Source organism: Chiloscyllium punctatum, chromosome 9, assembly GCF_047496795.1.
Source record: "Chiloscyllium punctatum isolate Juve2018m chromosome 9, sChiPun1.3, whole genome shotgun sequence".
NCBI classification, from domain to species: Eukaryota; Metazoa; Chordata; class Chondrichthyes; order Orectolobiformes; family Hemiscylliidae; genus Chiloscyllium; species Chiloscyllium punctatum.
This window is the reverse complement of record NC_092747.1, coordinates 105,344,670-105,357,015: the sequence shown is the minus strand read 5'-3', so window position 1 is coordinate 105,357,015 and position 12,346 is coordinate 105,344,670. Positions and strand designations below refer to the sequence as shown.

The following is a 12,346-nucleotide window of genomic DNA, read 5'->3' as shown; positions in this document are numbered from 1 at the left end:
CAGCTCATTCTCCAGAGAATTAAGTCAAAAAATGCCCTCGCACTTTTCGTTTCCGTTGCTTTTGCCACCCATTATCCCAAGATGACTCTTTTGTTTCCAAACAGAAAGTAGTTCAATATCTTTCAGCTGTCAGTAACTTTTTATTGATGGAGGAGAGCAAATCATAGTGAGTTGGCACACATGAATATCAACAGGGGGAAAGCTTGACAGGAGGAAACATGAGGAAAACGGTAATTACCGCCATATAAAATAAATGATGAGAGGATGGAACTTGAAGTCAGTGAAAAAAACCTTCTCTCTCTCATGTCTCCCCTGTATTTTGCACCTCTCTCTATTCTCTAAGGACTCAGTGATGACTGAGGAGGGAGGGACAACACTTGGTTAGTCTGGACGGCGGGACGACACTGAGCAGGAAGATGCCGGCTGCTGTCGAGGACTGGAATAAAACCGAGGAAAATGTCAGCGAAAAGTTTCACAGACTTCAGTCCAACTGTAGCAAAAAGTGATTTTATTTGTAAGTTATCATGAGTTTATAAGCAATATCCAATGTTTGTGCACATTTTGTTGATTGAATGGAATAAAAACTCTATAAACATGCTTTTTTATGTAATTATGTTCAGTATGGCTTCCTTTGTTTACGATCAGATCAGGTATCCAAACAAAATACTTCCCGCCCGTCTCGTTCGGATAATCAAGGTTGATCTGTATAATACATATATATGGATTAGAGTGGTGCTGGAAAAGTACAGCAGTTCAGGCAGCATCCGAGGAGCAGGAAAATCGACGTTTCGGGCAAAAGCCCTTCATCAGGAATAGAGGCAGAGAGCTTGAAGGGTAGAGAGATAAATGACAGGGGGGTGGGGGTGGGGGAAAAGGAACATAGAGTACAATAGGTGAGTGGGGGTGGGGATGAAGATGATAGGTCAGGGAAGAGGGTGGGGGAAGGTAGCAAAGGGTACAATGGGTGAATGGGGGGTGGGATGAAGGTGATAGGTAAGAGAGGAGGGTGGAGTCGATAGGTGGAAAGGAAGATAGGCAAGTAGGACAAGTCATGGGGACAGTGTTGAGCTGGAAGTTTGGAACTGGGGTGAGGTGGGGGAAGGGGAAATGAGGAAACTGGTGAAGTCCACATTGATGCCCTGGAGTTGAAGTGTTCCAATGCGGAAAATGAGGCATTCTTCCTCCTAGTGTCGGGTAGTGAGGGAGTGGCGGTGAAGGAGGCCCAGGACCTCCATGTCCTTGGCTGAGTGGGAGAGGAAGTTGAAATGTTGGGCCACAGGGCGGTGTGGTTGATTGGTGCGAGGACATGGAGGTTCTGAACCTCCTTCTCCGCCGCTCCCTCACACCTGATGCCTAGAGGAAGAACGCCTCATCTTCACCTCGGAACACTGCAACCCCAGGGCATCAATGTGGACTTCACCAGTTTCCTCATTTCCCCTTCCCCCACCTCACCCCAGTTCCAAACTTCCAGCTCAGCACTGTCCCCATGACTTGTCCTACCTGCCTATTTTCCTTTCCACCTATCGACTCCACCGTCCTCTCTGCTCTATCACCTTCATCCCCTCCCCCACTCACCTACTGTACTCTATGCCACTTTCTCCTCACCCCCACCCTCCTCTCATTTATCTCTCCACCCTTCAGGCACTCTACTTCTATTCCTGATGAAGGCCTTTTGCCCGAAACGTCGATTTTCCTGCTCCTCGGATGCTGCCTGAACTGCTGTGCTTTTCCAGCACCACTCTCATCCAGAATCTGGTTTCCAGCATCTGCAGTCATTGTTTTAACCTAATACATATACAATCGCACTTGGCCCACTACAACATGATGATGAAATCTTGACAATTTTGGTGTACAATCAGGATGGTTAGCACTGCTGCCTCATAGTGCCTAGGTTGGATTCTACCCTCGGGTGACTGTGTGGACTTTGCAAGTTCTCCCCATGTTTGTGTGGGTTTCTGCTGGGTGCTCCAGTTTTCTCCCACAGTCCAAAGATGTACAATGGGCTATGCTAAATTTCCCATGGTGTTCAGGCTGTGAGAGTTAGCCATGGAAAATGCAGGGTTACGGGGATAAGGTAGGGGAATAGGGCTGGGTGGGATATTCTTTGGAGGGTCGACATGGACCTGTTGGGCTGAATGGCCACACTGCAGGGATTCAATAAATTGTTGAAATCTGCACATTCTTATTCTTTCTAAAAATTGCCATGACAGAGCTGATTGTACAGGACAAACAGTAAAGTAATTGTTTGTTCAGACAAACTGTCCATGTCAGCGTTGTGCTCTGCTCAAGTCTCCTTCCACCTTTTCTTATCTAAATTGACAATAATTAGCATCTATTCACTTCTCCATCGAATGATGTCCAACTTCCTCTTAAATATCTTTCTGTTCCTTGCTTGAAATACTCCCTCTAGTAGTAAGTTTCATATTCTTCCCATTCAGAGTGAACACGTTTCTTTTGAATTCATTACTGAATTTCTTGGTGACTAGGGTGGTTGTTATGGGGTCTTTAACTTTCCTGATATTGACTGGGAAAGCTATAGCTCGAGTTCGTTAGATGGTCAGTGTTTGTCCAGTGAGTGCAGGAGGGTTTCCTGACACAATATGTAGACAGGCCAACAAGAGGTGAGGCCATACTGGATTTGGTTCTGAGAAATGAACCAGGCCAGGTGTTAGAATTGGAGGTAGGATGAGCACTTTGGGGACAGTGACCACAATTCAGTGACTTTTACTCTAGTGATGGAGAGGGATAAGTGTGCACTTCAAGGCAAGAGTTATAGCTGGGGGCAGGGAAATTATGATGCGGTGAGGCACAACTTAGGATGCGGGGCTTGGAAAAGTAGGCTTCAAGGCAAGGGCGCAATTGATATATGGAGCTTGTTCAAGGAGCAACTATTGAGTGTCCTTGATAAGTATGTACCTGTCAGGCAGGGAGGAAAAGGTCATGCGAGGGAGCCGTAGTTTAATAAGGAATTGGAATCCCTTGTTAAAGGGAAGAGGGCGGCCTATGTAAAGATGAGGCATGAAGGTTCAATTGGGACGATTGAGAGTTATAAGGTAGCCAGGAAGGATCTGAAGAGAGAGCTAAGAGCAGCAAGGAGGGGACATGAAAAGTCCTTAGTTGGTAGGATTAGGGAAAACCCAAAGGCTTTCTATAGGTATGTCAGGAATAAAAGAATGACTAGGGTAGGAATAGGTCCAGTCAAGGATAGTAGTGGGAAGTTGCATGTGGAGGCTGAAGAGATTGGGGAGACACTGAATGAATACTTTTCGTCAGTATTCACTCAGGAACAGGACATTGTTGCCGAAGAGAATACTGAGTCACAATTAATTAGAATGGACGGCTTTGAGGTATGTAGAGAAGAGGTGTTGGAAATTCTGGAAAGGGTGAAAATAGATAAGTCCCCTGGGCCCGATGGCATTTATCCTAGGATACTCTGGGAAGCAAGGGAGGAGATTGCAGAGCCATTGGCCTTGATTTAATGTCCTTGTTGTCTACGGGAATAGTGCCAGAAGACTGGAGGATAGCAAATGTGGTTCCCTTGTTCAAGAAGGGGAGTAGAGATAACCCGAGTAACTATAGGCCGGTGAGCCTCACTTCTGTTGTGGGCAAAGTCTTAGAGAGAATTGTAAGGGATAGGATTTATGAACATCTGGATAGGAATAATGTGATCAAGGATAGTCAGCATGGTTTTGTGAAGGGCAGATCGTGCCTCACAAACCTTATTGAATTCTTTGAGAAGGTGACTAAGGAGGTGGACGAGGGTAAAGTGGTAGATGTGGTGTAAATGGATTTTAGTAAGGCGTTTGATAAGGTTCCCCATGGTAGGCTACTGCAAAAAATACAGAGGTATGGCATTGAGGGTGAGTTGGAGGTTTGGATTAGGAATTGGCTGGCTGGAAGAAGACAGAGGGTAGTAGTTGATGGTAAAGGTTTATCTTGGAGTACAGTTACTAGCGGTGTTCCACAAGGATCTATTTTGGGACCATTGCTGTTTGGTCATTTTTATAAATGACCTGAAGGAGGGGCTAGAAGGTTGGGTGAGTAAGTTTGCGGATGATACGAAAGTCGGTGGAGTTGTTGACAGTGAGGAAGGATGTGGCAGGTTACAGCGGGTTATAGATAAGCTGCAGAGCTGGGCAGAAAGGTGGCAAATGGAGTTCAACGAGGGTAAGTGTGAGGTGATTCACTTTGGTATGAGTAACAAAAAGATGGGGTACTGGGCTAATGGTCGGATACTTGGTAGTGTGGATGAGCAGAGGGATCTTGGTGTCCATGTACACAGATCTCTGAAAGTTGCCACCCAGGTAAATAGTGCGGTGAAGAAGGCATATGGCGTACTGGCTTTTATTGGTAGAGGAACAGAGTTCCGGAGTCCTGAGGTCATGTTGCAGTTGTATAAGACTCTGGTGCGGCCACATCTGGAGTATTGTGTGCAGTTTTGGTCGCCATACTATAGGATGTGGAGGCACTGGAATGGGTGCAGAAGAGGTTTACCAGGATGTTGCCTGATATGGTAGGAAGATCATATGAGGAAAGGCTGAGGCACTTGGGGCTGTTTTCATTGGAGAAAAGAAGGTTTAGGGGTGACTTGATAGAGGTGTACAAGATGATTAGGGGTTTAGATAGAGTTGACCATGAGAACCTTTTTCCACGTATGGAGTCAGCTATTACGAGGGGGCATAACTTTAAATTAAGGGGTGGTAGGTATAGGACAGATGTTAGGGGTAGATTCTTTACTCAGCGAGTCGTGAGTTCATGGAATGCCCTGCCAGTAGCAGTGGTGGACTCTCCCTCTTTATTGGCATTTAAACAGGCATTGGATAGGCATATGGAGGATAGTGGGCTAGTGTAGGTTAGGAGGGCTTGGATCGGCGCAACATCGAGGGCCAAAGGGCCTGTACTGCGCTGTATTTTTCTATGTTCTATGTTCTACCTCTTCCCCACAGGAGGAAACCTCCTCTCTGTATCTACTTTATCAAAATAGAATAGTAACTAAAAAGCAAAACAACTTTCAACAATCTATTAGTTTATCTTCAGGTTTCCTGTTTCAAGAAAGAAAAGACCTGTCTGTTAATTCTTTTCTGATGTATATGCCTGGACGTTCCTGGTTATATCTTCACTGAACCCTCTCCAACCTTCCATGGTCTTTTTACAATATTGTTACAACTACAGATAAGAACCCAAAAGTACTGGGCACATTTCTAACTTGTAATCCCAAAATGGTTTTTAAAAGGCCAATACAGTCAAAATTGCCTCTGGATGGCGGCTGACTAAAGAGAGAGAGAGAGAGAGAGAGAGCGGCTGATGGAATGATCTGCCTACAGTGTGAAAGAAACTCCAAACAAACTTGACTGTGATCTCTTGCAACTAAAAGTAATGTGTGGATGACAACTGCCCACTTGTTTGTAAGTCACATCTTTGCTGAGGGAATATGTCCCCAACTGTAGACACATATTTTGTTTTCCATTTGTGGAATACACAAGGACAGGGATTAAAAAGCTTGCTTCATCACTATTGGAGTATGCTTGTGGAACTGAATATTCTCGTGTACACCAGCTTACTTTCAAGTGTTAACATGCCGCTAAGGTCACAGTCAAAGGACTATCTGCTAATTACCCTGCGCTGTGGGCAAAGATTCATTCTTATTGAGTGCAAGAAGTCAGCTCAGACAGCATGATGATAAAACAGAGACCTTCTCTCACTCCAAGAGCCACAAATCAGTTAATAAACTGTTCTGAACATGGAACCTCATTCAACCTACAAAACCAAGAATCTCAAAAACAGACTATTCTCTACCAATGTCAAAGTTAGGGGCATTCATAACTGCAACAGCCGCAACATTCAAGTGTCTGCTCTTTATGACCAAATCAGAAACTGATCTGTACATCTATTTTCTTTGAAAAATTGATCTTTTTGCATTCATCTCTTGTTTCTAATCTGTGTGTATGTATGTTTCATTGTTAATTCTTCTCATGTTTAGTCATTAATAAACTCACTCTTTTAGTTAATTCAAGAAAGCCTGGTTGAATTGGTGCATAAAAATAAGAATTAATTTCATAGAATCCTTGCAGTGTGGCAGCAGGCCATTTGGCCCATCAATTCGACACTGCCCCTTCAAAGAGCATCATACATCCCTGTATTGTTGTATTTCCCATGGCTAATTCACCTGGCCTGTACATTACGGACAATTTAACATGGCCAATCCATCTACTCTGTACATCTTTGGACTGTGCAGGGGGAAATGGGAGTACCCAGAGAAAATCAATACAGACAGTGCGAGAATGTTCAGATTCCACAGACAGTCACCCAAAGCTAGAATTGAACCCAGGTCCCTTGGCACTGTAAAGCAGCAGTGTTAACCAGTGAGCCACTGTACCATCTTTAAGTCTACAGGAGAGATTTCCATAAGAGTTAGGATCATTTTAGATCAACCTTAATGCAACTAAACAATGGGTTGGGTTAATTAAGAATTTCATCGCTCCTCACACAAGAGCCAAATAATTTGGGTTATCTTGTCGGGTACTGTGATAAATTGGGGAACCTCAACTGGGGTCTGGTCATAACAATATGGCAGAGGACCTCAGGTATGGTAGAACCAAGATTTGAGGCAGGTTCAACATGTCTTCTTTCTGTTTCAATTCCATTTCTCTAAAAATATAGTTGCTTGCGAGCAAAACCTTTAGTTACTGGCATGATGGTTTTGAGATCAACTTGTGCCTCAACCCCAAGAAGACATGCACCTTCTAAAGTATAATATCTTACATTTATTTGTGTTGAAGTTCATTTGTCAATTAGTTGCTCATTCTACACATACATAGAGACCTCTAATAAGTTATTCTAGTCCTCCTCGGAATTGACTATCCTATCAATTTGGTGCCTTTGATGTCATATGTTATTTGGAAAGAACTCAAAACTTTACCATTTGCAATTCCACTATGAAATGCAGACAGTATGTATATTGTAAATCCACCATTCTTGTCCTGTATGTGCCCATTAGTCATGTTTTAATATGGCATGGTTCTTGAAGATGTTATGTGCAACCAGGCAATCGAGTGGAAAATCTGTGATGGAAACAATCATGCTAACATTATATTACACTAGTCGTAGTGACAGTCCTATTCAGTTCGCAGATACTGACTGACTTCAAACTACTCAATAATTTTTACGCAAACCAAATATGGTTTGTTAAAATTCCTGCCTCCAATTCACAGGAACAAAATGCTAACTGATAATTAATCACATTCTAGTCATATCCATTGATGGTGATGAATCCTTTTAATCAATATTACCATTGAATATTAAAGCTGCCAGATCCCAGAAATCTAGCCTATTGCTCTGCTGAGTAACAGAAAAACACCATCATTACAACTTGCACTGTGTACAAACTGATTAACAAACAGAACTGTTTTTCTTTGTTCTCTGCTGACAGTAAAAGACAGTATTAGAATTATACAGGATCTACCTTAGTCCCTATTGTGTCTTTGCAGTTAGTTAACTCAGTAAAAATATTCATACATTCTATCAATCCACTGAACATTCTGAAGCAGAGTGATTTATGTTCTTTCCACAACTTCTATTCTGATTAACATGCTGTTGGTTGGCTGCAATAATTTTTATGTAACGTTTCTTCGAACACTACTGAGCAAATACCCCCTGAAAACATCAATAAATTACTTCCTTAATAAGTGAACTTATTCCTCTCTCACACAAACCGAACAGCCCCAGCAACCTTTCCTTTTAACAAAAACATTAACCTCCCTATATGCTCAATTGAATGCTATGGTAGCGTACACACCAATCTACTGTTCTGCCACTTGTTAGTAAAACCTACTCGACAAGGATCGGAAGCAGGAGCCTGGGGATATGTTTTCCATATCCGCACCTAACTTGTGGCCACTAAAGAACATTACTAGCTAATTCACTGAGGAATTGTATCTGAAACCAAGCAGCTTCATATTTTATCACCAAATCAGCTTCACCTATGTCCTGATTATCAAATGCACTGAAAGTACGTTCAGTTTCAAATAATCTTTATCCTCCATAGCAGATATTGAGCATTGCAAAGGTCTCTCCCTCTTGTGAACCATAGAGTTGCAAACTAGAATTACATAAAATTTTACAGCATCAATATTTGACCCAATTGGCCTATACCAATATAAACAGTACATGTCAATGCATATACATACACAGTCACTGGGTTTGCATCATAGTTTATATTCCGTAGAATATATTTTAGAAATCTATAATCCCAACAGAGACTTTTGTTAACGCTGGTTAAGAAAATTTGGGTGTTAATGTCAGTGGGGCGGAGACTAACTTGGAATTCATTTTGTTGACTTTTGTGTGTGTGTGGGTGTTTGTGTTGGAGGGGAGTTAATGGTGGTTAATTGCACAAAGCCTTTCCAATGAATTAGGATCCTATGAACTTGTGGTAACCAGTAAAGTCGAGATATAGAAAGCAAATTCAGAAAGCACATGCAAATTTTACAGGATTTTATTTCCATCTACTGGTGTCTTAATTGTGTGACACAAAGTAGACTGGGCGGGGTTTCATTGGAGTAACCAGCATAATCAATTCACCAAAAGGATTATTAAACTGCAAAACTGTCAGTCTCCACAATGCCAAGAATTTCAGTCGGCTGGCATTGCATATGGATAGAGGTACACTTTTTTTAAAGGGCCTTTGTCTTTACACAAAATAACTTATTAATTACACCATAAGGGGAGCACACTTTAAACGTAATAGCAGGGAGATATCTGCCTTTCTTTTCAACACTCCGCTCAAGCATCTCAGTGAGCGACAATAAAAAATCCAATTTCCACAATGTGCGTATTCACTTTGAGTCACCACATGAATTATTTTAAGCTTTTCACTGCTAATCTAAATACAAGCTCAAAATGACTGTTGAGAATATCACTTTATAGATGACAAGATTTTGACAAACACAAGCACATCACAAGCACATCAATTGAAAACTTTGGAATTTCAATGCATCTGGTTACTGTCTCATCAACTCAAAACAAACTCTGCAAATTATAGATAGTTACATTCCAATTCTGATAAAACTGCTGTTGCAAGCATCTGCTTTAAACACATTTCACTCACAGGAGGTGACACAGGTGTAAAATGTTATTGCTAGAAGCTTTTAACGTGCCTGATTTTCATATTTTCTAAACATTGATAGTTTGTTTTAACTTCATGTTTAGGCTCAGTGCTTCCACCTCCTGTTGTTCAGACTGTCGCATTTGGTCACTTCTGGAATGAATTAACTTGCCTTTGCTCCTTTTGATTCTGATTCAGCTGAGAAGGCAGAGGGTGAGGTTGCTTTTCTTATCTATGTCTGCACTGCAAAAGTGAAATATAAAATCAGGATTTCCTTTTTTGGGATCAATTCCAGAACAAATTTGTGTGGTGACAATAAAACATTGTGGATTTGGAGTGAATTTTGGCTTGCAGCCATATTTTCTTTCTATCTTTCTTCCACTTCTTTTAAAGGCATTGTTAAAGTGTATACAGAGATGCCAAGCAGTGGGAGGAAGGCAACATCCATGTCACTTGGCAGCTGTGAATTCAGCTGTGGCAGCTGCCAACATCCGCACTAGCGGGGTCTAAATCATCAGAAAATAAAACTCAGCAAGCAATATGAGGTTTATTTAATCTGATCTTAATGTGTTGTGTTTATAGCAGCTAACAGGAGCTGAATTACTGTGTTTTCCTTTCTAGTAATTTAGATTCTGCTTGCCACAATAAACATTGTGTTAATAATGGAAAAGAATCTCGCCAACGTGAATGTAGGACTTGGAAATGCTGTAACAGCTTGCAATAAATTGACTATTGATGTCATGTGGCCATTACAATCTGCAAAACTGAACAACACAGACAAGATTGGAGTTCTGAAATGAATTTCTCTAGCTTAAGGAATCCCCGCATTAAGACAGTATTCTATTAATATTACTTGGATTTATTGCTAGCAATTTACAAAAAAAAGCAAGTAAATCCTTTGCAATGCTCATGAATAACTGGAGGTTAGAAACAAGGTTATGAATTTTATCTGCTCATCTAAATTCAGGATATAAAAGCTTGTCGTGAGAAGTCAACTTGTGGGTACCACATTTGTCTCCGAGTCACAACATTGGGGGTTCAGGACCTCTCTCCAGAATTTCAGTACAAAATCCTAGCCTCACATTCCTGTGTGGTTGTGAAGGACTGCTGGATTGTCAAAGGTGCTATCATTTTGATGGGAAGTTTGACCAATTCTCCGTCGGCCTTTCAGCTGCATGTTAGAGATCCCACGGCATTCGTTCTAAGATGATAGGAAATTATTCCTACTCCACTGGGCACTATTACATTGTTGCTTGTGGGAGCTTGCTGTGCAGAGATCGGCAGCTCTGTTCCCTACACTGCAACTATGACAACTTCAAAAGCATTTTATAGTCAGTCATTACAAAAGCAGTTAAAATCAACTCTCAATTTTCAACTTCCATTATCTTGATTTTTGTACCTGGGATTTTCCACCTGGAAGCAAATTAACTTCCAGTGTGCTGTTAAAAGGGCTCCTGGGAAACATTATATTAGATTACTTGCAACGACCCACAGAAGAACAACCCACCCAGACCCATTCCCCTACATTTACCCCTTCACCTAACACAACGGGCAATTTAGCATGGCCAATTCACCTAATCTGCACATTTTTGGACTGTGGGAGGAAACCGGAGCACCCAGAGGAAACCCATGCAGACACAGGGAGAATGTGCAAACTCCACACAGTCAGTCGCCTGAGGCGGGAAATGAACCCGGGTCTCTGGCGCTGTGAGGCAGCAGTGCTAACCACCGTGCCACCCACAAAAATGCCACTCATTAAACTTTATTTGGACAGTGAACGTGCTCCAGGTCTGGTAACAGTGGGGATACAGTTCCAAGTTTAGCAATGGCAGGAAAGGATATTTTATTGGACCAGGTGGGTCGATGTGGACTTGTTGGGCCGAAGGGCCTGTTTCCACACTGTAGGAATTCTAATTCTAACAAGCAACAGAAAGAATGAGAAGGAAAAGTGGTTTGGAAGCTCAACAGGGCAGTAAAACCTGTGTCATACTGAGAGACTTAAGAAGAATGACTAAACAAAATTACAATATTTGTTGTGGCCAACTGCAAGGCATTACAAGAGAGGAATGATTCACCTCTCATCCTCTTCTTACATTGTAATTAAGTGCTTTTTGACATTGTGTAGATGTGAAAGATGCCACATAAATGCAAGTCTTTCATTTTCAAGTGATATTAACTGTAATTAAATGATATAATCTATTATAGGGGTTTGTAAACTGCTGGAATGAATTAAGGGAGTAAATTGTTGCACTGTTGGTCAACACAGATTCTTATTGATAATTGATTTGATAGATCAGTTAGCTGTGCTTCTTGTAACAGGGAAATTTCAGCAGCACCTCTGGAACAAGGAAGAATTGCTACAAACATGAACTATTGTATTTTTAAAGAGATAACAGGGTTTCTGCTTGGAAGAAGTAAGATGTCAGAGTGTTCATCAAGACTTGGAAAAAAATGCTTTTATTTTACTCCCTTTGACCCGCTCAGAGCATCGAAACAACTGATGAAGTGCTTTCAAACTGTAGTCACTTGTGTAATGTAGGAGACATGGCGACCAAATTGGGCACAGCAAGCTAGCACAAATAATTTGAGATTACAAATAATCTATTGTTAGGTGTTGCTTCAGGGATAAATATTGACATGGACTTTGGAGTTTGGTGGTTGGGGATGTATTTGGGAAGATTGTTACAGCTTTTCATTGAACTAATGCCATGAGATAATGCATATTTAAAATTATGCACATTTGTGTTTTCATGTATACATTGCCAGGCACAAGCTAGGTTTCTTCATCGGTCCCAAAAGCTGTGTTTCTTTACTCACTAGATAGATATCTAAGTTTGATTCTTTTTGTCACGCTTTCCCTTCCTTATTTACCCTCCATTTTCTTCATCTCTTCAGCCTAGACAAATGAAACTAGCCATTCTGTGCAAGCCATTCTTGACAGCATTCCAATCTCAAACTGTGAAAGAGCAATATGATGACCATAACACCAACGGCTACATCACTGGAGCCAATTAAACCACAATACTTGAGAATGATCATGTATACTCTTCAGAAACTCACTGGAATATCTGCCTGTGAAGAACTCTAATTTCAGATTGCATTCCCTGAGACATTTGTTAAAACCATTCTGTATATACTACACAATCCATTCACTGCAACTTAATAATTATCTTTCCAACTTTGCTTTCATTTCCCCCAAAATAAGGAAAATAAGGGTACAGTAACTATGTTTTCATCCGATGT

General features: G+C 41.4%; 1 protein-coding gene and 1 long non-coding RNA gene across 12 annotated transcripts in view; one reads left to right on the top strand and one right to left on the bottom strand.

Moving 5' to 3' along the window:
- The window catches only part of LOC140481574 (protocadherin-9), a 713,749-nt gene that overhangs the window by 290,706 nt on the left and 410,697 nt on the right, over positions 1-12,346 (bottom strand). The gene's annotated exons all lie outside the window — the stretch shown is intronic.
- The window catches only part of LOC140481575 (uncharacterized), a 185,759-nt gene that overhangs the window by 50,148 nt on the left and 123,265 nt on the right, over positions 1-12,346 (top strand). The window contains exons 3-4 of one of the 4 annotated variants that reach the window (XR_011961559.1): positions 344-514; positions 9,208-9,275. The exons of 2 other annotated variants lie outside the window; for them this stretch is intronic. This is a non-coding gene — a long non-coding RNA (uncharacterized lncRNA). Of the gene's footprint in view, positions 1-343; positions 598-9,207; positions 9,276-12,346 lie in introns of those variants that run through there. One more of the 4 variants, XR_011961557.1, reaches the window with a different exon arrangement.